Raw genomic sequence first — 20,994 nt, 5'->3', positions numbered from 1 at the left:
ACTACAAAATGCATACAAAACAGTGTTCCGCCTACACATCCAGTAAACCTCTGATGCAAGTAGAGCACTCTTTATCGGTTGTAGAACTTCCCCTTCATTCAGTGCACTGCCATCTGTTAGATGCTGCTCGAGCTAGCTCTGCTCTTAGCACCAAAGTTAAAAAAATGAATGCCTTCTGTGAGGGTCGAACTCACGACCCCTGGTTTACGAGACCAGTGCTCTACCACTGAGCTAAGAAGGCCGCAGCTTTGCGTTCGTGAGCTACTCCTGACTTGTCACGTCATCATACTGAATCTTACAGCCCTCGACCAGATATCGGATTTGACACACAGATGCTGCTGGAGGTGTCCACCTTACCGTTTTCCAACTCTCTTCACTGTTTCACCCTTACGATCGACGACGAGCGTCAAGCCACCAAAGGTTTGCGGTCTGCGCAAAACTTGACCTAGTGCACAGCTTGTGGGATAGCGTGGCTCTACTGTGAAACGCGCCTTTCGACTCCTCTCTCTGGCTACATCGTCCACAGTGGCACTGGGGGCTTCATGTAAGGCGCTACTGTGAAACGCGCCTTTCGACTCCTCTCTCTGGCTACATCGTCCACAGTGGCACTGGGGGCTTCATGTAAGGCGACTGCACGCCGCTCGGCCAACAGCGGCCTACTGCAGACCGACACTTAAGAGACGCCAAATGCAGATCGACATCGAGAGAGAGGCCCTGTCATATGGCACTCGCGGTGTATACGCCGAAATGAAATGTAAATAATACATCTTTTGTAGTGGTCGTCGCTCTACTGCAGTGTCACACATGCCGAATTAATAGGAAAACGGTAGAACGTCCGCATAGGGCCATGTTTTTACCTCCACTGTCACGTGGCTGAATGTGTATAAGGCTGGGTGGCATCATTCAAACACAGCCAAATTGTCACACTAGCTGTGTATCTCTATCAAAGTGGACATACGTCCTCACCTCGGTGGCGATTAAAACGATTTCGCCCCCGGGTGGGCTCGAACCACCAACCTTTCGGTTAACAGCCGAACGCGCTAGCCGATTGCGCCACGGAGGCCTTACCTTCCGGTCACTTCTGCTCTCTTCATCAATGCAACTCGTGTACTTTTCGCAGGCACCTCGCAGAATGGTAGTATCTGCTTACGCCTCTTCACATGGATAACGTGCATGCACACTGTAGTGGGGCTCATAAACGAATGACATCGCCAAGCATGACATTATACTACAAAATGCATACAAAACAGTGTTCCGCCTACACATCCAGTAAACCTCTGATGCAAGTAGAGCACTCTTTATCGGTTGTAGAACTTCCCCTTCATTCAGTGCACTGCCATCTGTTAGATGCTGCTCGAGCTAGCTCTGCTCTTAGCACCAAAGTTAAAAAAATGAATGCCTTCTGTGAGGGTCGAACTCACGACCCCTGGTTTACGAGACCAGTGCTCTACCACTGAGCTAAGAAGGCCGCAGCTTTGCGTTCGTGAGCTACTCCTGACTTGTCACGTCATCATACTGAATCTTACAGCCCTCGACCAGATATCGGATTTGACACACAGATGCTGCTGGAGGTGTCCACCTTACCGTTTTCCAACTCTCTTCACTGTTTCACCCTTACGATCGACGACGAGCGTCAAGCCACCAAAGGTTTGCGGTCTGCGCAAAACTTGACCTAGTGCACAGCTTGTGGGATAGCGTGGCTCTACTGTGAAACGCGCCTTTCGACTCCTCTCTCTGGCTACATCGTCCACAGTGGCACTGGGGGCTTCATGTAAGGCGACTGCACGCCGCTCGGCCAACAGCGGCCTACTGCAGACCGACACTTAAGAGACGCCAAATGCAGATCGACATCGAGAGAGAGGCCCTGTCATATGGCACTCGCGGTGCATACGCCGAAATGAAATGTAAATAATACATCTTTTGTAGTGGTCGTCGCTCTACTGCAGTGTCACACATGCCGAATTAATAGGAAAACGGTAGAACGTCCGCATAGGGCCATGTTTTTACCTCCACTGTCACGTGGCTGAATGTGTATAAGGCTGGGTGGCATCATTCAAACACAGCCAAATTGTCACACTAGCTGTGTATCTCTATCAAAGTGGACATACGTCCTCACCTCGGTGGCGATTAAAACGATTTCGCCCCCGGGTGGGCTCGAACCACCAACCTTTCGGTTAACAGCCGAACGCGCTAGCCGATTGCGCCACGGAGGCCTTAACTTTCGGTCACTTCTGCTCTCTTCATCAATGCAACTCGTGTACTTTTCGCAGGCACCTCGCAGAATGGTAGTATCTGCTTACGCCTCTTCACATGGATAACGTGCATGCACACTGTAGTGGGGCTCATAAACGAATGACATCGCCAAGCATGACATTATACTACAAAATGCATACAAAACAGTGTTCCGCCTACACATCCAGTAAACCTCTGATGCAAGTAGAGCACTCTTTATCGGTTGCAGAACTTCCCCTTCGTTCAGTGCACTGCCATCTGTTAGATGCTGCTCGAGCTAGCTCTGCTCTCAGCAGCAAAGTTAAAAAATTGAATGCCTTCTGTGAGGGTCGAACTCACGACCCCTGGTTTACGAGACCAGTGCTCTACCACTGAGCTAAGAAGGCCGCAGCTTTGCGTTCGTGAGCTACTCCCGAATTGTCACGTCATCATACTGAATCTTACAGCCCTCGACCAGATATCGGATTTGACACACAGATGCTGCTGGAGGTGTCCACCTTACCGTTTTCCAACTCTCTTCACTGTTTCACCCTTACGATCGACGACGAGCGTCAAGCCACCAAAGGTTTGCGGTCTGCGCAAAACTTGACCTAGTGCACAGCTTGTGGGATAGCGTGGCTCTACTGTGAAACGCGCCTTTCGACTCCTCTCTCTGGCTACATCGTCCACAGTGGCACTGGGGGCTTCATGTAAGGCGACTGCACGCCGCTCGGCCAACAGCGGCCTACTGCAGACCGACACTTAAGAGACGCCAAATGCAGATCGACATCGAGAGAGAGGCCCTGTCATATGGCACTCGCGGTGTATACGCCGAAATGAAATGTAAATAATACATCTTTTGTAGTGGTCGTCGCTCTACTGCAGTGTCACACATGCCGAATTAATAGGAAAACGGTAGAACGTCCGCATAGGGCCATGTTTTTACCTCCACTGTCACGTGGCTGAATGTGTATAAGGCTGGGTGGCATCATTCAAACACAGCCAAATTGTCACACTAGCTGTGTATCTCTATCAAAGTGGACATACGTCCTCACCTCGGTGGCGATTAAAACGATTTCGCCCCCGGGTGGGCTCGAACCACCAACCTTTCGGTTAACAGCCGAACGCGCTAGCCGATTGCGCCACGGAGGCCTTAACTTTCGGTCACTTCTGCTCTCTTCATCAATGCAACTCGTGTACTTTTCGCAGGCACCTCGCAGAATGGTAGTATCTGCTTACGCCTCTTCACATGGATAACGTGCATGCACACTGTAGTGGGGCTCATAAACGAATGACATCGCCAAGCATGACATTATACTACAAAATGCATACAAAACAGTGTTCCGCCTACACATCCAGTAAACCTCTGATGCAAGTAGAGCACTCTTTATCGGTTGTAGAACTTCCCCTTCATTCAGTGCACTGCCATCTGTTAGATGCTGCTCGAGCTAGCTCTGCTCTTAGCACCAAAGTTAAAAAAATGAATGCCTTCTGTGAGGGTCGAACTCACGACCCCTGGTTTACGAGACCAGTGCTCTACCACTGAGCTAAGAAGGCCGCAGCTTTGCGTTCGTGAGCTACTCCTGACTTGTCACGTCATCATACTGAATCTTACAGCCCTCGACCAGATATCGGATTTGACACACAGATGCTGCTGGAGGTGTCCACCTTACCGTTTTCCAACTCTCTTCACTGTTTCACCCTTACGATCGACATCGAGCGTCAAGCCACCAAAGGTTTGCGGTCTGCGCAAAACTTGACCTAGTGCACAGCTTGTGGGATAGCGTGGCTCTACTGTGAAACGCGCCTTTCGACTCCTCTCTCTGGCTACATCGTCCACAGTGGCACTGGGGGCTTCATGTAAGGCGCTACTGTGAAACGCGCCTTTCGACTCCTCTCTCTGGCTACATCGTCCACAGTGGCACTGGGGGCTTCATGTAAGGCGACTGCACGCCGCTCGGCCAACAGCGGCCTACTGCAGACCGACACTTAAGAGACGCCAAATGCAGATCGACATCGAGAGAGAGGCCCTGTCATATGGCACTCGCGGTGTATACGCCGAAATGAAATGTAAATAATACATCTTTTGTAGTGGTCGTCGCTCTACTGCAGTGTCACACATGCCGAATTAATAGGAAAACGGTAGAACGTCCGCATAGGGCCATGTTTTTACCTCCACTGTCACGTGGCTGAATGTGTATAAGGCTGGGTGGCATCATTCAAACACAGCCAAATTGTCACACTAGCTGTGTATCTCTATCAAAGTGGACATACGTCTTCACCTCGGTGGCGATTAAAACGATTTCGCCCCCGGGTGGGCTCGAACCACCAACCTTTCGGTTAACAGCCGAACGCGCTAGCCGATTGCGCCACGGAGGCCTTAACTTTCGGTCACTTCTGCTCTCTTCATCAATGCAACTCGTGTACTTTTCGCAGGCACCTCGCAGAATGGTAGTATCTGCTTACGCCTCTTCACATGGATAACGTGCATGCACACTGTAGTGGGGCTCATAAACGAATGACATCGCCAAGCATGACATTATACTACAAAATGCATACAAAACAGTGTTCCGCCTACACATCCAGTAAACCTCTGATGCAAGTAGAGCACTCTTTATCGGTTGCAGAACTTCCCCTTCATTCAGTGCACTGCCATCTGTTAGATGCTGCTCGAGCTAGCTCTGCTCTCAGCAGCAAAGTTAAAAAATTGAATGCCTTCTGTGAGGGTCGAACTCACGACCCCTGGTTTACGAGACCAGTGCTCTACCACTGAGCTAAGAAGGCCGCAGCTTTGCGTTCGTGAGCTACTCCCGACTTGTCACGTCATCATACTGAATCTTACGGCCCTCGACCAGATATCGGATTTGACACACAGATGCTGCTGGAGGTGTCCACCTTACCGTTTTCCAACTCTCTTCACTGTTTCACCCTTACGATCGACGACGGGCGTCAAGCCACCAAAGGTTTGCGGTCTGCGCAAAACTTGACCTAGTGCACAGCTTGTGGGATAGCGTGGCTCTACTGTGAAACGCGCCTTTCGACTCCTCTCTCTGGCTACATCGTCCACAGTGGCACTGGGGGCTTCATGTAAGGCGACTGCACGCCGCTCGGCCAACAGCGGCCTACTGCAGACCGACACTTAAGAGACGCCAAATGCAGATCGACATCGAGAGAGAGGCCCTGTCATATGGCACTCGCGGTGCATACGCCGAAATGAAATGTAAATAATACATCTTTTGTAGTGGTCGTCGCTCTACTGCAGTGTCACACATGCCGAATTAATAGGAAAACGGTAGAACGTCCGCATAGGGCCATGTTTTTACCTCCACTGTCACGTGGCTGAATGTGTATAAGGCTGGGTGGCATCATTCAAACACAGCCAAATTGTCACACTAGCTGTGTATCTCTATCAAAGTGGACATACGTCTTCACCTCGGTGGCGATTAAAACGATTTCGCCCCCGGGTGGGCTCGAACCACCAACCTTTCGGTTAACAGCCGAACGCGCTAGCCGATTGCGCCACGGAGGCCTTAACTTTCGGTCACTTCTGCTCTCTTCATCAATGCAACTCGTGTACTTTTCGCAGGCACCTCGCAGAATGGTAGTATCTGCTTACGCCTCTTCACATGGATAACGTGCATGCACACTGTAGTGGGGCTCATAAACGAATGACATCGCCAAGCATGACATTATACTACAAAATGCATACAAAACAGTGTTCCGCCTACACATCCAGTAAACCTCTGATGCAAGTAGAGCACTCTTTATCGGTTGTAGAACTTCCCCTTCATTCAGTGCACTGCCATCTGTTAGATGCTGCTCGAGCTAGCTCTGCTCTTAGCACCAAAGTTAAAAAAATGAATGCCTTCTGTGAGGGTCGAACTCACGACCCCTGGTTTACGAGACCAGTGCTCTACCACTGAGCTAAGAAGGCCGCAGCTTTGCGTTCGTGAGCTACTCCTGACTTGTCACGTCATCATACTGAATCTTACAGCCCTCGACCAGATATCGGATTTGACACACAGATGCTGCTGGAGGTGTCCACCTTACCGTTTTCCAACTCTCTTCACTGTTTCACCCTTACGATCGACGACGAGCGTCAAGCCACCAAAGGTTTGCGGTCTGCGCAAAACTTGACCTAGTGCACAGCTTGTGGGATAGCGTGGCTCTACTGTGAAACGCGCCTTTCGACTCCTCTCTCTGGCTACATCGTCCACAGTGGCACTGGGGGCTTCATGTAAGGCGCTACTGTGAAACGCGCCTTTCGACTCCTCTCTCTGGCTACATCGTCCACAGTGGCACTGGGGGCTTCATGTAAGGCGACTGCACGCCGCTCGGCCAACAGCGGCCTACTGCAGACCGACACTTAAGAGACGCCAAATGCAGATCGACATCGAGAGAGAGGCCCTGTCATATGGCACTCGCGGTGTATACGCCGAAATGAAATGTAAATAATACATCTTTTGTAGTGGTCGTCGCTCTACTGCAGTGTCACACATGCCGAATTAATAGGAAAACGGTAGAACGTCCGCATAGGGCCATGTTTTTACCTCCACTGTCACGTGGCTGAATGTGTATAAGGCTGGGTGGCATCATTCAAACACAGCCAAATTGTCACACTAGCTGTGTATCTCTATCAAAGTGGACATACGTCTTCACCTCGGTGGCGATTAAAACGATTTCGCCCCCGGGTGGGCTCGAACCACCAACCTTTCGGTTAACAGCCGAACGCGCTAGCCGATTGCGCCACGGAGGCCTTAACTTTCGGTCACTTCTGCTCTCTTCATCAATGCAACTCGTGTACTTTTCGCAGGCACCTCGCAGAATGGTAGTATCTGCTTACGCCTCTTCACATGGATAACGTGCATGCACACTGTAGTGGGGCTCATAAACGAATGACATCGCCAAGCATGACATTATACTACAAAATGCATACAAAACAGTGTTCCGCCTACACATCCAGTAAACCTCTGATGCAAGTAGAGCACTCTATATCGGTTGTAGAACTTCCCCTTCATTCAGTGCACTGCCATCTGTTAGATGCTGCTCGAGCTAGCTCTGCTCTCAGCAGCAAAGTTAAAAAAATGAATGCCTTCTGTGAGGGTCGAACTCACGACCCCTGGTTTACGAGACCAGTGCTCTACCACTGAGCTAAGAAGGCCGCAGCTTTGCGTTCGTGAGCTACTCCCGACTTGTGACGTCATCATACTGAATCTTACAGCCCTCGACCAGATATCGGATTTGACACACAGATGCTGCTGGAGGTGTCCACCTTACCGTTTTCCAACTCTCTTCACTGTTTCACCCTTACGATCGACGACGAGCGTCAAGCCACCAAAGGTTTGCGGTCTGCGCAAAACTTGACCTAGTGCACAGCTTGTGGGATAGCGTGGCTCTACTGTGAAACGCGCCTTTCGACTCCTCTCTCTGGCTACATCGTCCACAGTGGCACTGGGGGCTTCATGTAAGGCGCTACTGTGAAACGCGCCTTTCGACTCCTCTCTCTGGCTACATCGTCCACAGTGGCACTGGGGGCTTCATGTAAGGCGACTGCACGCCGCTCGGCCAACAGCGGCCTACTGCAGACCGACACTTAAGAGACGCCAAATGCAGATCGACATCGAGAGAGAGGCCCTGTCATATGGCACTCGCGGTGTATACGCCGAAATGAAATGTAAATAATACATCTTTTGTAGTGGTCGTCGCTCTACTGCAGTGTCACACATGCCGAATTAATAGGAAAACGGTAGAACGTCCGCATAGGGCCATGTTTTTACCTCCACTGTCACGTGGCTGAATGTGTATAAGGCTGGGTGGCATCATTCAAACACAGCCAAATTGTCACACTAGCTGTGTATCTCTATCAAAGTGGACATACGTCCTCACCTCGGTGGCGATTAAAACGATTTCGCCCCCGGGTGGGCTCGAACCACCAACCTTTCGGTTAACAGCCGAACGCGCTAGCCGATTGCGCCACGGAGGCCTTACCTTCCGGTCACTTCTGCTCTCTTCATCAATGCAACTCGTGTACTTTTCGCAGGCACCTCGCAGAATGGTAGTATCTGCTTACGCCTCTTCACATGGATAACGTGCATGCACACTGTAGTGGGGCTCATAAACGAATGACATCGCCAAGCATGACATTATACTACAAAATGCATACAAAACAGTGTTCCGCCTACACATCCAGTAAACCTCTGATGCAAGTAGAGCACTCTTTATCGGTTGTAGAACTTCCCCTTCATTCAGTGCACTGCCATCTGTTAGATGCTGCTCGAGCTAGCTCTGCTCTTAGCACCAAAGTTAAAAAAATGAATGCCTTCTGTGAGGGTCGAACTCACGACCCCTGGTTTACGAGACCAGTGCTCTACCACTGAGCTAAGAAGGCCGCAGCTTTGCGTTCGTGAGCTACTCCTGACTTGTCACGTCATCATACTGAATCTTACAGCCCTCGACCAGATATCGGATTTGACACACAGATGCTGCTGGAGGTGTCCACCTTACCGTTTTCCAACTCTCTTCACTGTTTCACCCTTACGATCGACGACGAGCGTCAAGCCACCAAAGGTTTGCGGTCTGCGCAAAACTTGACCTAGTGCACAGCTTGTGGGATAGCGTGGCTCTACTGTGAAACGCGCCTTTCGACTCCTCTCTCTGGCTACATCGTCCACAGTGGCACTGGGGGCTTCATGTAAGGCGACTGCACGCCGCTCGGCCAACAGCGGCCTACTGCAGACCGACACTTAAGAGACGCCAAATGCAGATCGACATCGAGAGAGAGGCCCTGTCATATGGCACTCGCGGTGCATACGCCGAAATGAAATGTAAATAATACATCTTTTGTAGTGGTCGTCGCTCTACTGCAGTGTCACACATGCCGAATTAATAGGAAAACGGTAGAACGTCCGCATAGGGCCATGTTTTTACCTCCACTGTCACGTGGCTGAATGTGTATAAGGCTGGGTGGCATCATTCAAACACAGCCAAATTGTCACACTAGCTGTGTATCTCTATCAAAGTGGACATACGTCTTCACCTCGGTGGCGATTAAAACGATTTCGCCCCCGGGTGGGCTCGAACCACCAACCTTTCGGTTAACAGCCGAACGCGCTAGCCGATTGCGCCACGGAGGCCTTAACTTTCGGTCACTTCTGCTCTCTTCATCAATGCAACTCGTGTACTTTTCGCAGGCACCTCGCAGAATGGTAGTATCTGCTTACGCCTCTTCACATGGATAACGTGCATGCACACTGTAGTGGGGCTCATAAACGAATGACATCGCCAAGCATGACATTATACTACAAAATGCATACAAAACAGTGTTCCGCCTACACATCCAGTAAACCTCTGATGCAAGTAGAGCACTCTATATCGGTTGTAGAACTTCCCCTTCATTCAGTGCACTGCCATCTGTTAGATGCTGCTCGAGCTAGCTCTGCTCTCAGCAGCAAAGTTAAAAAAATGAATGCCTTCTGTGAGGGTCGAACTCACGACCCCTGGTTTACGAGACCAGTGCTCTACCACTGAGCTAAGAAGGCCGCAGCTTTGCGTTCGTGAGCTACTCCCGACTTGTGACGTCATCATACTGAATCTTACAGCCCTCGACCAGATATCGGATTTGACACACAGATGCTGCTGGAGGTGTCCACCTTACCGTTTTCCAACTCTCTTCACTGTTTCACCCTTACGATCGACGACGAGCGTCAAGCCACCAAAGGTTTGCGGTCTGCGCAAAACTTGACCTAGTGCACAGCTTGTGGGATAGCGTGGCTCTACTGTGAAACGCGCCTTTCGACTCCTCTCTCTGGCTACATCGTCCACAGTGGCACTGGGGGCTTCATGTAAGGCGCTACTGTGAAACGCGCCTTTCGACTCCTCTCTCTGGCTACATCGTCCACAGTGGCACTGGGGGCTTCATGTAAGGCGACTGCACGCCGCTCGGCCAACAGCGGCCTACTGCAGACCGACACTTAAGAGACGCCAAATGCAGATCGACATCGAGAGAGAGGCCCTGTCATATGGCACTCGCGGTGTATACGCCGAAATGAAATGTAAATAATACATCTTTTGTAGTGGTCGTCGCTCTACTGCAGTGTCACACATGCCGAATTAATAGGAAAACGGTAGAACGTCCGCATAGGGCCATGTTTTTACCTCCACTGTCACGTGGCTGAATGTGTATAAGGCTGGGTGGCATCATTCAAACACAGCCAAATTGTCACACTAGCTGTGTATCTCTATCAAAGTGGACATACGTCCTCACCTCGGTGGCGATTAAAACGATTTCGCCCCCGGGTGGGCTCGAACCACCAACCTTTCGGTTAACAGCCGAACGCGCTAGCCGATTGCGCCACGGAGGCCTTACCTTCCGGTCACTTCTGCTCTCTTCATCAATGCAACTCGTGTACTTTTCGCAGGCACCTCGCAGAATGGTAGTATCTGCTTACGCCTCTTCACATGGATAACGTGCATGCACACTGTAGTGGGGCTCATAAACGAATGACATCGCCAAGCATGACATTATACTACAAAATGCATACAAAACAGTGTTCCGCCTACACATCCAGTAAACCTCTGATGCAAGTAGAGCACTCTTTATCGGTTGTAGAACTTCCCCTTCATTCAGTGCACTGCCATCTGTTAGATGCTGCTCGAGCTAGCTCTGCTCTTAGCACCAAAGTTAAAAAAATGAATGCCTTCTGTGAGGGTCGAACTCACGACCCCTGGTTTACGAGACCAGTGCTCTACCACTGAGCTAAGAAGGCCGCAGCTTTGCGTTCGTGAGCTACTCCTGACTTGTCACGTCATCATACTGAATCTTACAGCCCTCGACCAGATATCGGATTTGACACACAGATGCTGCTGGAGGTGTCCACCTTACCGTTTTCCAACTCTCTTCACTGTTTCACCCTTACGATCGACGACGAGCGTCAAGCCACCAAAGGTTTGCGGTCTGCGCAAAACTTGACCTAGTGCACAGCTTGTGGGATAGCGTGGCTCTACTGTGAAACGCGCCTTTCGACTCCTCTCTCTGGCTACATCGTCCACAGTGGCACTGGGGGCTTCATGTAAGGCGACTGCACGCCGCTCGGCCAACAGCGGCCTACTGCAGACCGACACTTAAGAGACGCCAAATGCAGATCGACATCGAGAGAGAGGCCCTGTCATATGGCACTCGCGGTGCATACGCCGAAATGAAATGTAAATAATACATCTTTTGTAGTGGTCGTCGCTCTACTGCAGTGTCACACATGCCGAATTAATAGGAAAACGGTAGAACGTCCGCATAGGGCCATGTTTTTACCTCCACTGTCACGTGGCTGAATGTGTATAAGGCTGGGTGGCATCATTCAAACACAGCCAAATTGTCACACTAGCTGTGTATCTCTATCAAAGTGGACATACGTCCTCACCTCGGTGGCGATTAAAACGATTTCGCCCCCGGGTGGGCTCGAACCACCAACCTTTCGGTTAACAGCCGAACGCGCTAGCCGATTGCGCCACGGAGGCCTTAACTTTCGGTCACTTCTGCTCTCTTCATCAATGCAACTCGTGTACTTTTCGCAGGCACCTCGCAGAATGGTAGTATCTGCTTACGCCTCTTCACATGGATAACGTGCATGCACACTGTAGTGGGGCTCATAAACGAATGACATCGCCAAGCATGACATTATACTACAAAATGCATACAAAACAGTGTTCCGCCTACACATCCAGTAAACCTCTGATGCAAGTAGAGCACTCTTTATCGGTTGCAGAACTTCCCCTTCGTTCAGTGCACTGCCATCTGTTAGATGCTGCTCGAGCTAGCTCTGCTCTCAGCAGCAAAGTTAAAAAATTGAATGCCTTCTGTGAGGGTCGAACTCACGACCCCTGGTTTACGAGACCAGTGCTCTACCACTGAGCTAAGAAGGCCGCAGCTTTGCGTTCGTGAGCTACTCCCGAATTGTCACGTCATCATACTGAATCTTACAGCCCTCGACCAGATATCGGATTTGACACACAGATGCTGCTGGAGGTGTCCACCTTACCGTTTTCCAACTCTCTTCACTGTTTCACCCTTACGATCGACGACGAGCGTCAAGCCACCAAAGGTTTGCGGTCTGCGCAAAACTTGACCTAGTGCACAGCTTGTGGGATAGCGTGGCTCTACTGTGAAACGCGCCTTTCGACTCCTCTCTCTGGCTACATCGTCCACAGTGGCACTGGGGGCTTCATGTAAGGCGACTGCACGCCGCTCGGCCAACAGCGGCCTACTGCAGACCGACACTTAAGAGACGCCAAATGCAGATCGACATCGAGAGAGAGGCCCTGTCATATGGCACTCGCGGTGTATACGCCGAAATGAAATGTAAATAATACATCTTTTGTAGTGGTCGTCGCTCTACTGCAGTGTCACACATGCCGAATTAATAGGAAAACGGTAGAACGTCCGCATAGGGCCATGTTTTTACCTCCACTGTCACGTGGCTGAATGTGTATAAGGCTGGGTGGCATCATTCAAACACAGCCAAATTGTCACACTAGCTGTGTATCTCTATCAAAGTGGACATACGTCCTCACCTCGGTGGCGATTAAAACGATTTCGCCCCCGGGTGGGCTCGAACCACCAACCTTTCGGTTAACAGCCGAACGCGCTAGCCGATTGCGCCACGGAGGCCTTAACTTTCGGTCACTTCTGCTCTCTTCATCAATGCAACTCGTGTACTTTTCGCAGGCACCTCGCAGAATGGTAGTATCTGCTTACGCCTCTTCACATGGATAACGTGCATGCACACTGTAGTGGGGCTCATAAACGAATGACATCGCCAAGCATGACATTATACTACAAAATGCATACAAAACAGTGTTCCGCCTACACATCCAGTAAACCTCTGATGCAAGTAGAGCACTCTTTATCGGTTGCAGAACTTCCCCTTCGTTCAGTGCACTGCCATCTGTTAGATGCTGCTCGAGCTAGCTCTGCTCTCAGCAGCAAAGTTAAAAAATTGAATGCCTTCTGTGAGGGTCGAACTCACGACCCCTGGTTTACGAGACCAGTGCTCTACCACTGAGCTAAGAAGGCCGCAGCTTTGCGTTCGTGAGCTACTCCCGAATTGTCACGTCATCATACTGAATCTTACAGCCCTCGACCAGATATCGGATTTGACACACAGATGCTGCTGGAGGTGTCCACCTTACCGTTTTCCAACTCTCTTCACTGTTTCACCCTTACGATCGACGACGAGCGTCAAGCCACCAAAGGTTTGCGGTCTGCGCAAAACTTGACCTAGTGCACAGCTTGTGGGATAGCGTGGCTCTACTGTGAAACGCGCCTTTCGACTCCTCTCTCTGGCTACATCGTCCACAGTGGCACTGGGGGCTTCATGTAAGGCGACTGCACGCCGCTCGGCCAACAGCGGCCTACTGCAGACCGACACTTAAGAGACGCCAAATGCAGATCGACATCGAGAGAGAGGCCCTGTCATATGGCACTCGCGGTGTATACGCCGAAATGAAATGTAAATAATACATCTTTTGTAGTGGTCGTCGCTCTACTGCAGTGTCACACATGCCGAATTAATAGGAAAACGGTAGAACGTCCGCATAGGGCCATGTTTTTACCTCCACTGTCACGTGGCTGAATGTGTATAAGGCTGGGTGGCATCATTCAAACACAGCCAAATTGTCACACTAGCTGTGTATCTCTATCAAAGTGGACATACGTCCTCACCTCGGTGGCGATTAAAACGATTTCGCCCCCGGGTGGGCTCGAACCACCAACCTTTCGGTTAACAGCCGAACGCGCTAGCCGATTGCGCCACGGAGGCCTTAACTGTCGGTCACTTCTGCTCTCTTCATCAAAGCAACTCGTGTACTTTTCGCAGGCACCTCGCAGAATGGTAGTATCTGCTTACGCCTCTTCACATGGATAACGTGCATGCACACTGTAGTGGGGCTCATAAACGAATGACATCGCCAAGCATGACATTATACTACAAAATGCATACAAAACAGTGTTCCGCCTACACATCCAGTAAACCTCTGATGCAAGTAGAGCACTCTTTATCGGTTGCAGAACTTCCCCTTCATTCAGTGCACTGCCATCTGTTAGATGCTGCTCGAGCTAGCTCTGCTCTCAGCAGCAAAGTTAAAAAATAGAATGCCTTCTGTGAGGGTCGAACTCACGACCCCTGGTTTACGAGACCAGTGCTCTACCACTGAGCTAAGAAGGCCGCAGCTTGGCGTTCGTGAGCTACTCCCGAATTGTCACGTCATCATACTGAATCTTACAGCCCTCGACCAGATATCGGATTTGACACACAGATGCTGCTGGAGGTGTCCACCTTACCGTTTTCCAACTCTCTTCACTGTTTCACCCTTACGATCGACGACGAGCGTCAAGCCACCAAAGGTTTGCGGTCTGCGCAAAACTTGACCTAGTGCACAGCTTGTGGGATAGCGTGGCTCTACTGTGAAACGCGCCTTTCGACTCCTCTCTCTGGCTACATCGTCCACAGTGGCACTGGGGGCTTCATGTAAGGCGACTGCACGCCGCTCGGCCAACAGCGGCCTACTGCAGACCGACACTTAAGAGACGCCAAATGCAGATCGACATCGAGAGAGAGGCCCTGTCATATGGCACTCGCGGTGCATACGCCGAAATGAAATGTAAATAATACATCTTTTGTAGTGGTCGTCGCTCTACTGCAGTGTCACACATGCCGAATTAATAGGAAAACGGTAGAACGTCCGCATAGGGCCATGTTTTTACCTCCACTGTCACGTGGCTGAATGTGTATAAGGCTGGGTGGCATCATTCAAACACAGCCAAATTGTCACACTAGCTGTGTATCTCTATCAAAGTGGACATACGTCCTCACCTCGGTGGCGATTAAAACGATTTCGCCCCCGGGTGGGCTCGAACCACCAACCTTTCGGTTAACAGCCGAACGCGCTAGCCGATTGCGCCACGGAGGCCTTAACTTTCGGTCACTTCTGCTCTCTTCATCAATGCAACTCGTGTACTTTTCGCAGGCACCTCGCAGAATGGTAGTATCTGCTTACGCCTCTTCACATGGATAACGTGCATGCACACTGTAGTGGGGCTCATAAACGAATGACATCGCCAAGCATGACATTATACTACAAAATGCATACAAAACAGTGTTCCGCCTACACATCCAGTAAACCTCTGATGCAAGTAGAGCACTCTTTATCGGTTGCAGAACTTCCCCTTCATTCAGTGCACTGCCATCTGTTAGATGCTGCTCGAGCTAGCTCTGCTCTCAGCAGCAAAGTTAAAAAAATGAATGCCTTCTGTGAGGGTCGAACTCATGACCCCTGGTTTACGAGACCAGTGCTCTACCACTGAGCTAAGAAGGCCGCAGCTTTGCGTTCGTGAGCTACTCCCGACTTGTCACGTCATCATACTGAATCTTACGGCCCTCGACCAGATATCGGATTTGACACACAGATGCTGCTGGAGGTGTCCACCTTACCGTTTTCCAACTCTCTTCACTGTTTCACCCTTACGATCGACGACGAGCGTCAAGCCACCAAAGGTTTGCGGTCTGCGCAAAACTTGACCTAGTGCACAGCTTGTGGGATAGCGTGGCTCTACTGTGAAACGCGCCTTTCGACTCCTCTCTCTGGCTACATCGTCCACAGTGGCACTGGGGGCTTCATGTAAGGCGACTGCACGCCGCTCGGCCAACAGCGGCCTACTGCAGACCGACACTTAAGAGACGCCAAATGCAGATCGACATCGAGAGAGAGGCCCTGTCATATGGCACTCGCGGTGCATACGCCGAAATGAAATGTAAATAATACATCTTTTGTAGTGGTCGTCGCTCTACTGCAGTGTCACACATGCCGAATTAATAGGAAAACGGTAGAACGTCCGCATAGGGCCATGTTTTTACCTCCACTGTCACGTGGCTGAATGTGTATAAGGCTGGGTGGCATCATTCAAACACAGCCAAATTGTCACACTAGCTGTGTATCTCTATCAAAGTGGACATACGTCCTCACCTCGGTGGCGATTAAAACGATTTCGCCCCCGGGTGGGCTCGAACCACCAACCTTTCGGTTAACAGCCGAACGCGCTAGCCGATTGCGCCACGGAGGCCTTAACTTTCGGTCACTTCTGCTCTCTTCATCAATGCAACTCGTGTACTTTTCGCAGGCACCTCGCAGAATGGTAGTATCTGCTTACGCCTCTTCACATGGATAACGTGCATGCACACTGTAGTGGGGCTCATAAACGAATGACATCGCCAAGCATGACATTATACTACAAAATGCATACAAAACAGTGTTCCGCCTACACATCCAGTAAACCTCTGATGCAAGTAGAGCACTCTTTATCGGTTGCAGAACTTCCCCTTCATTCAGTGCACTGCCATCTGTTAGATGCTGCTCGAGCTAGCTCTGCTCTCAGCAGCAAAGTTAAAAAAATGAATGCCTTCTGTGAGGGTCGAACTCACGACCCCTGGTTTACGAGACCAGTGCTCTACCACTGAGCTAAGAAGGCCGCAGCTTTGCGTTCGTGAGCTACTCCCGACTTGTCACGTCATCATACTGAATCTTACGGCCCTCGACCAGATATCGGATTTGACACACAGATGCTGCTGGAGGTGTCCACCTTACCGTTTTCCAACTCTCTTCACTGTTTCACCCTTACGATCGACGACGAGCGTCAAGCCACCAAAGGTTTGCGGTCTGCGCAAAACTTGACCTAGTGCACAGCTTGTGGGATAGCGTGGCTCTACTGTGAAACGCGCCTTTCGACTCCTCTCTCTGGCTACATCGTCCACAGTGGCACTGGGGGCTTCATGTAAGGCGACTGCACGCCGCTCGGCCAACAGCGGCCTACTGCAGACCGACACTTAAGAGACGCCAAATGCAGATCGACATCGAGAGAGAGGCCCTGTCATATGGCACTCGCGGTGTATACGCCGAAATGAAATGTAAATAATACATCTTTTGTAGTGGTCGTCGCTCTACTGCAGTGTCACACATGCCGAATTAATAGGAAAACGGTAGAACGTCCGCATAGGGCCATGTTTTTACCTCCACTGTCACGTGGCTGAATGTGTATAAGGCTGGGTGGCATCATTCAAACACAGCCAAATTGTCACACTAGCTGTGTATCTCTATCAAAGTGGACATACGTCCTCACCTCGGTGGCGATTAAAACGATTTCGCCCCCGGGTGGGCTCGAACCACCAACCTTTCGGTTAACAGCCGAACGCGCTAGCCGATTGCGCCACGGAGGCCTTAACTGTCGGTCACTTCTGCTCTCTTCATCAAAGCAACTCGTGTACTTTTCGCAGGCACCTCGCAGAATGGTAGTATCTGCTTACGCCTCTTCACATGGATAACGTGCATGCACACTGTAGTGGGGCTCATAAACGAATGACATCGCCAAGCATGACATTATACTACAAAATGCATACAAAACAGTGTTCCGCCTACACATCCAGTAAACCTCTGATGCAAGTAGAGCACTCTTTATCGGTTGCAGAACTTCCCCTTCATTCAGTGCACTGCCATCTGTTAGATGCTGCTCGAGCTAGCTCTGCTCTCAGCAGCAAATTTAAAAAAATGAATGCCTTCTGTGAGGGTCGAACTCACGACCCCTGGTTTACGAGACCAGTGCTCTACCACTGAGCTAAGAAGGCCGCAGCTTTGCGTTCGTGAGCTACTCCCGAATTGTCACGTCATCATACTGAATCTTACAGCCCTCGACCAGATATCGGATTTGACACACAGATGCTGCTGGAGGTGTCCACCTTACCGTTTTCCAACTCTCTTCACTGTTTCACCCTTACGATCGACGACGAGCGTCAAGCCACCAAAGGTTTGCGGTCTGCGCAAAACTTGACCTAGTGCACAGCTTGTGGGATAGCGTGGCTCTACTGTGAAACGCGCCTTTCGACTCCTCTCTCTGGCTACATCGTCCACAGTGGCACTGGGGGCTTCATGTAAGGCGACTGCACGCCGCTCGGCCAACAGCGGCCTACTGCAGACCGACACTTAAGAGACGCCAAATGCAGATCGACATCGAGAGAGAGGCCCTGTCATATGGCACTCGCGGTGCATACGCCGAAATGAAATGTAAATAATACATCTTTTGTAGTGGTCGTCGCTCTACTGCAGTGTCACACATGCCGAATTAATAGGAAAACGGTAGAACGTCCGCATAGGGCCATGTTTTTACCTCCACTGTCACGTGGCTGAATGTGTATAAGGCTGGGTGGCATCATTCAAACACAGCCAAATTGTCACACTGGCTGTGTATCTCTATCAAAGTGGACATACGTCCTCACCTCGGTGGCGATTAAAACGATTTCGCCCCCGGGTGGGCTCGAACCACCAACCTTTCGGTTAACAGCCGAACGCGCTAGCCGATTGCGCCACGGAGGCCTTAACTTTCGGTCACTTCTGCTCTCTTCATCAATGCAACTCGTGTACTTTTCGCAGGCACCTCGCAGAATGGTAGTATCTGCTTACGCCTCTTCACATGGATAACGTGCATGCACACTGTAGTGGGGCTCATAAACGAATGACATCGCCAAGCATGACATTATACTACAAAATGCATACAAAACAGTGTTCCGCCTACACATCCAGTAAACCTCTGATGCAAGTAGAGCACTCTTTATCGGTTGTAGAACTTCCCCTTCATTCAGTGCACTGCCATCTGTTAGATGCTGCTCGAGCTAGCTCTGCTCTCAGCAGCAAAGTTAAAAAAATGAATGCCTTCTGTGAGGGTCGAACTCACGACCCCTGGTTTACGAGACCAGTGCTCTACCACTGAGCTAAGAAGGCCGTAGCTTTGCGTTCGTGAGCTACTCCCGACTTGTCACGTCATCATACTGAATCTTACGGCCCTCGACCAGATATCGGATTTGACACACAGATGCTGCTGGAGGTGTCCACCTTACCGTTTTCCAACTCTCTTCACTGTTTCACCCTTACGATCGACGACGAGCGTCAAGCCACCAAAGGTTTGCGGTCTGCGCAAAACTTGACCTAGTGCACAGCTTGTGGGATAGCGTGGCTCTACTGTGAAACGCGCCTTTCGACTCCTCTCTCTGGCTACATCGTCCACAGTGGCACTGGGGGCTTCATGTAAGGCGACTGCACGCCGCTCGGCCAACAGCGGCCTACTGCAGACCGACACTTAAGAGACGCCAAATGCAGATCGACATCGAGAGAGAGGCCCTGTCATATGGCACTCGCGGTGCATACGCCGAAATGAAATGTAAATAATACATCTTTTGTAGTGGTCGTCGCTCTACTGCAGTGTCACACATGCCGAATTAATAGGAAAACGGTAGAACGTCCGCATAGGGCCATGTTTTTACCTCCACTGTCACGTGGCTGAATGTGTATAAGGCTGGGTGGCATCATTCAAACACAGCCAAATTGTCACACTAGCTGTGTATCTCTATCAAAGTGGACATACGTCCTCACCTCGGTGGCGATTAAAACGATTTCGCCCCCGGGTGGGCTCGAACCACCAACCTTTCGGTTAACAGCCGAACGCGCTAGCCGATTGCTCCACGGAGGCCTTAGCTTTCGGTCACTTCTGCTCTCTTCATCAATGCAACTCGTGTACTTTTCGCAGGCACCTCGCAGAATGGTAGTATCTGCTTACGCCTCTTCACATGGATAACGTGCATGCACACTGTAGTGGGGCTCATAAACGAATGACATCGCCAAGCATGACATTATACTACAAAATGCATACAAAACAGTGTTCCGCCTACACATCCAGTAAACCTCTGATGCAAGTAGAGCACTCTTTATCGGTTGCAGAACTTCCCCTTCATTCAGTGCACTGCCATCTGTTAGATGCTGCTCGAGCTAGCTCTGCTCTCAGCAGCAAAGTTAAAAAATTGAATGCCTTCTGTGAGGGTCGAACTCACGACCCCTGGTTTACGAGACCAGTGCTCTACCACTGAGCTAAGAAGGCCGCAGCTTTGCGTTCGTGAGCTACTCCCGACTTGTCACGTCATCATACTGAATCTTACAGCCCTCGACCAGACATCGGATTTGACACACAGATGCTGCTGGAGGTGTCCACCTTACCGTTTTCCAACTCTCTTCACTGTTTCACCCTTACGATCGACGACGAGCGTCAAGCCACCAAAGGTTTGCGGTCTGCGCAAAACTTGACCTAGTGCACAGCTTGTGGGATAGCGTGGCTCTACTGTGAAACGCGCCTTTCGACTCCTCTCTCTGGCTACATCGTCCACAGTGGCACTGGGGGCTTCATGTAAGGCGACTGCACGCCGCTCGGCCAACAGCGGCCTACTGCAGACCGACACTTAAGAGACGCCAAATGCAGATCGACATCGAGAGAGAGGCCCTGTCATATGGCACTCGCGGTGTATACGCCGAAATGAAATGTAAATAATACATCTTTTGTAGTGGTCGTCGCTCTACTGCAGTGTCACACATGCCGAATTAATAGGAAAACGGTAGAACGTCCGCATAGGGCCATGTTTTTACCTCCACTGTCACGTGGCTGAATGTGTATAAGGCTGGGTGGCATCATTCAAACACAGCCAAATTGTCACACTAGCTGTGTATCTCTATCAAAGTGGACATACGTCTTCACCTCGGTGGCGATTAAAACGATTTCGCCCCCGGGTGGGCTCGAACCACCAACCTTTCGGTTAACAGCCGAACGCGCTAGCCGATTGCGCCACGGAGGCCTTAACTTTCGGTCACTTCTGCTCTCTTCATCAATGCAACTCGTGTACTTTTCGCAGGCACCTCGCAGAATGG

The 20,994-nt window shown here is 50.6% G+C and overlaps 36 non-coding genes across 36 annotated transcripts; all 36 read right to left on the bottom strand.

The window, feature by feature from the left end:
• Window positions 1-169: 169 nt before the first annotated feature.
• On the bottom strand, window positions 170-241 carry Trnat-cgu (transfer RNA threonine (anticodon CGU)). The gene has a single exon. It is a non-coding gene; the product is annotated as a tRNA-Thr (tRNA).
• A 748-nt stretch (window positions 242-989) lies between these two features.
• Trnan-guu (transfer RNA asparagine (anticodon GUU)) lies at window positions 990-1,063 on the bottom strand. Its single transcript has one exon. It is a non-coding gene; the product is annotated as a tRNA-Asn (tRNA).
• A 333-nt stretch (window positions 1,064-1,396) lies between these two features.
• On the bottom strand, window positions 1,397-1,468 carry Trnat-cgu (transfer RNA threonine (anticodon CGU)). The gene has a single exon. It is a non-coding gene; the product is annotated as a tRNA-Thr (tRNA).
• Window positions 1,469-2,139: 671 nt separating this feature from the next.
• Window positions 2,140-2,213, bottom strand: Trnan-guu (transfer RNA asparagine (anticodon GUU)). The gene has a single exon. It is a non-coding gene; the product is annotated as a tRNA-Asn (tRNA).
• Window positions 2,214-2,546: 333 nt separating this feature from the next.
• Window positions 2,547-2,618, bottom strand: Trnat-cgu (transfer RNA threonine (anticodon CGU)). Its single transcript has one exon. It is a non-coding gene; the product is annotated as a tRNA-Thr (tRNA).
• A 671-nt stretch (window positions 2,619-3,289) lies between these two features.
• Window positions 3,290-3,363, bottom strand: Trnan-guu (transfer RNA asparagine (anticodon GUU)). The gene has a single exon. It is a non-coding gene; the product is annotated as a tRNA-Asn (tRNA).
• A 333-nt stretch (window positions 3,364-3,696) lies between these two features.
• Window positions 3,697-3,768, bottom strand: Trnat-cgu (transfer RNA threonine (anticodon CGU)). Its single transcript has one exon. It is a non-coding gene; the product is annotated as a tRNA-Thr (tRNA).
• A 748-nt stretch (window positions 3,769-4,516) lies between these two features.
• Window positions 4,517-4,590, bottom strand: Trnan-guu (transfer RNA asparagine (anticodon GUU)). The gene has a single exon. It is a non-coding gene; the product is annotated as a tRNA-Asn (tRNA).
• Window positions 4,591-4,923: 333 nt separating this feature from the next.
• Trnat-cgu (transfer RNA threonine (anticodon CGU)) lies at window positions 4,924-4,995 on the bottom strand. Its single transcript has one exon. It is a non-coding gene; the product is annotated as a tRNA-Thr (tRNA).
• A 671-nt stretch (window positions 4,996-5,666) lies between these two features.
• Trnan-guu (transfer RNA asparagine (anticodon GUU)) lies at window positions 5,667-5,740 on the bottom strand. Its single transcript has one exon. It is a non-coding gene; the product is annotated as a tRNA-Asn (tRNA).
• A 333-nt stretch (window positions 5,741-6,073) lies between these two features.
• On the bottom strand, window positions 6,074-6,145 carry Trnat-cgu (transfer RNA threonine (anticodon CGU)). Its single transcript has one exon. It is a non-coding gene; the product is annotated as a tRNA-Thr (tRNA).
• Window positions 6,146-6,893: 748 nt separating this feature from the next.
• On the bottom strand, window positions 6,894-6,967 carry Trnan-guu (transfer RNA asparagine (anticodon GUU)). Its single transcript has one exon. It is a non-coding gene; the product is annotated as a tRNA-Asn (tRNA).
• Window positions 6,968-7,300: 333 nt separating this feature from the next.
• Trnat-cgu (transfer RNA threonine (anticodon CGU)) lies at window positions 7,301-7,372 on the bottom strand. Its single transcript has one exon. It is a non-coding gene; the product is annotated as a tRNA-Thr (tRNA).
• Window positions 7,373-8,120: 748 nt separating this feature from the next.
• Trnan-guu (transfer RNA asparagine (anticodon GUU)) lies at window positions 8,121-8,194 on the bottom strand. Its single transcript has one exon. It is a non-coding gene; the product is annotated as a tRNA-Asn (tRNA).
• A 333-nt stretch (window positions 8,195-8,527) lies between these two features.
• Trnat-cgu (transfer RNA threonine (anticodon CGU)) lies at window positions 8,528-8,599 on the bottom strand. Its single transcript has one exon. It is a non-coding gene; the product is annotated as a tRNA-Thr (tRNA).
• A 671-nt stretch (window positions 8,600-9,270) lies between these two features.
• Trnan-guu (transfer RNA asparagine (anticodon GUU)) lies at window positions 9,271-9,344 on the bottom strand. Its single transcript has one exon. It is a non-coding gene; the product is annotated as a tRNA-Asn (tRNA).
• Window positions 9,345-9,677: 333 nt separating this feature from the next.
• Window positions 9,678-9,749, bottom strand: Trnat-cgu (transfer RNA threonine (anticodon CGU)). The gene has a single exon. It is a non-coding gene; the product is annotated as a tRNA-Thr (tRNA).
• A 748-nt stretch (window positions 9,750-10,497) lies between these two features.
• On the bottom strand, window positions 10,498-10,571 carry Trnan-guu (transfer RNA asparagine (anticodon GUU)). Its single transcript has one exon. It is a non-coding gene; the product is annotated as a tRNA-Asn (tRNA).
• A 333-nt stretch (window positions 10,572-10,904) lies between these two features.
• Window positions 10,905-10,976, bottom strand: Trnat-cgu (transfer RNA threonine (anticodon CGU)). Its single transcript has one exon. It is a non-coding gene; the product is annotated as a tRNA-Thr (tRNA).
• A 671-nt stretch (window positions 10,977-11,647) lies between these two features.
• On the bottom strand, window positions 11,648-11,721 carry Trnan-guu (transfer RNA asparagine (anticodon GUU)). The gene has a single exon. It is a non-coding gene; the product is annotated as a tRNA-Asn (tRNA).
• A 333-nt stretch (window positions 11,722-12,054) lies between these two features.
• Trnat-cgu (transfer RNA threonine (anticodon CGU)) lies at window positions 12,055-12,126 on the bottom strand. The gene has a single exon. It is a non-coding gene; the product is annotated as a tRNA-Thr (tRNA).
• A 671-nt stretch (window positions 12,127-12,797) lies between these two features.
• On the bottom strand, window positions 12,798-12,871 carry Trnan-guu (transfer RNA asparagine (anticodon GUU)). The gene has a single exon. It is a non-coding gene; the product is annotated as a tRNA-Asn (tRNA).
• A 333-nt stretch (window positions 12,872-13,204) lies between these two features.
• Trnat-cgu (transfer RNA threonine (anticodon CGU)) lies at window positions 13,205-13,276 on the bottom strand. The gene has a single exon. It is a non-coding gene; the product is annotated as a tRNA-Thr (tRNA).
• Window positions 13,277-13,947: 671 nt separating this feature from the next.
• Window positions 13,948-14,021, bottom strand: Trnan-guu (transfer RNA asparagine (anticodon GUU)). Its single transcript has one exon. It is a non-coding gene; the product is annotated as a tRNA-Asn (tRNA).
• A 333-nt stretch (window positions 14,022-14,354) lies between these two features.
• Window positions 14,355-14,426, bottom strand: Trnat-cgu (transfer RNA threonine (anticodon CGU)). Its single transcript has one exon. It is a non-coding gene; the product is annotated as a tRNA-Thr (tRNA).
• Window positions 14,427-15,097: 671 nt separating this feature from the next.
• Window positions 15,098-15,171, bottom strand: Trnan-guu (transfer RNA asparagine (anticodon GUU)). The gene has a single exon. It is a non-coding gene; the product is annotated as a tRNA-Asn (tRNA).
• A 333-nt stretch (window positions 15,172-15,504) lies between these two features.
• On the bottom strand, window positions 15,505-15,576 carry Trnat-cgu (transfer RNA threonine (anticodon CGU)). The gene has a single exon. It is a non-coding gene; the product is annotated as a tRNA-Thr (tRNA).
• Window positions 15,577-16,247: 671 nt separating this feature from the next.
• Trnan-guu (transfer RNA asparagine (anticodon GUU)) lies at window positions 16,248-16,321 on the bottom strand. The gene has a single exon. It is a non-coding gene; the product is annotated as a tRNA-Asn (tRNA).
• A 333-nt stretch (window positions 16,322-16,654) lies between these two features.
• Trnat-cgu (transfer RNA threonine (anticodon CGU)) lies at window positions 16,655-16,726 on the bottom strand. Its single transcript has one exon. It is a non-coding gene; the product is annotated as a tRNA-Thr (tRNA).
• A 671-nt stretch (window positions 16,727-17,397) lies between these two features.
• On the bottom strand, window positions 17,398-17,471 carry Trnan-guu (transfer RNA asparagine (anticodon GUU)). The gene has a single exon. It is a non-coding gene; the product is annotated as a tRNA-Asn (tRNA).
• A 333-nt stretch (window positions 17,472-17,804) lies between these two features.
• On the bottom strand, window positions 17,805-17,876 carry Trnat-cgu (transfer RNA threonine (anticodon CGU)). Its single transcript has one exon. It is a non-coding gene; the product is annotated as a tRNA-Thr (tRNA).
• Window positions 17,877-18,547: 671 nt separating this feature from the next.
• On the bottom strand, window positions 18,548-18,621 carry Trnan-guu (transfer RNA asparagine (anticodon GUU)). The gene has a single exon. It is a non-coding gene; the product is annotated as a tRNA-Asn (tRNA).
• A 333-nt stretch (window positions 18,622-18,954) lies between these two features.
• Window positions 18,955-19,026, bottom strand: Trnat-cgu (transfer RNA threonine (anticodon CGU)). The gene has a single exon. It is a non-coding gene; the product is annotated as a tRNA-Thr (tRNA).
• Window positions 19,027-19,697: 671 nt separating this feature from the next.
• Trnan-guu (transfer RNA asparagine (anticodon GUU)) lies at window positions 19,698-19,771 on the bottom strand. Its single transcript has one exon. It is a non-coding gene; the product is annotated as a tRNA-Asn (tRNA).
• Window positions 19,772-20,104: 333 nt separating this feature from the next.
• Trnat-cgu (transfer RNA threonine (anticodon CGU)) lies at window positions 20,105-20,176 on the bottom strand. The gene has a single exon. It is a non-coding gene; the product is annotated as a tRNA-Thr (tRNA).
• Window positions 20,177-20,847: 671 nt separating this feature from the next.
• Trnan-guu (transfer RNA asparagine (anticodon GUU)) lies at window positions 20,848-20,921 on the bottom strand. The gene has a single exon. It is a non-coding gene; the product is annotated as a tRNA-Asn (tRNA).
• Window positions 20,922-20,994: the final 73 nt, after the last annotated feature.

The sequence above is a fragment of the Schistocerca cancellata genome, unplaced genomic scaffold (assembly GCF_023864275.1).
Source record: "Schistocerca cancellata isolate TAMUIC-IGC-003103 unplaced genomic scaffold, iqSchCanc2.1 HiC_scaffold_830, whole genome shotgun sequence".
Lineage (NCBI taxonomy): Eukaryota > Metazoa > Arthropoda > Insecta > Orthoptera > Acrididae > Schistocerca > Schistocerca cancellata.
Note: the sequence above shows the minus strand (reverse complement) of the source record. Positions and strands in the feature narration are given on the sequence as shown.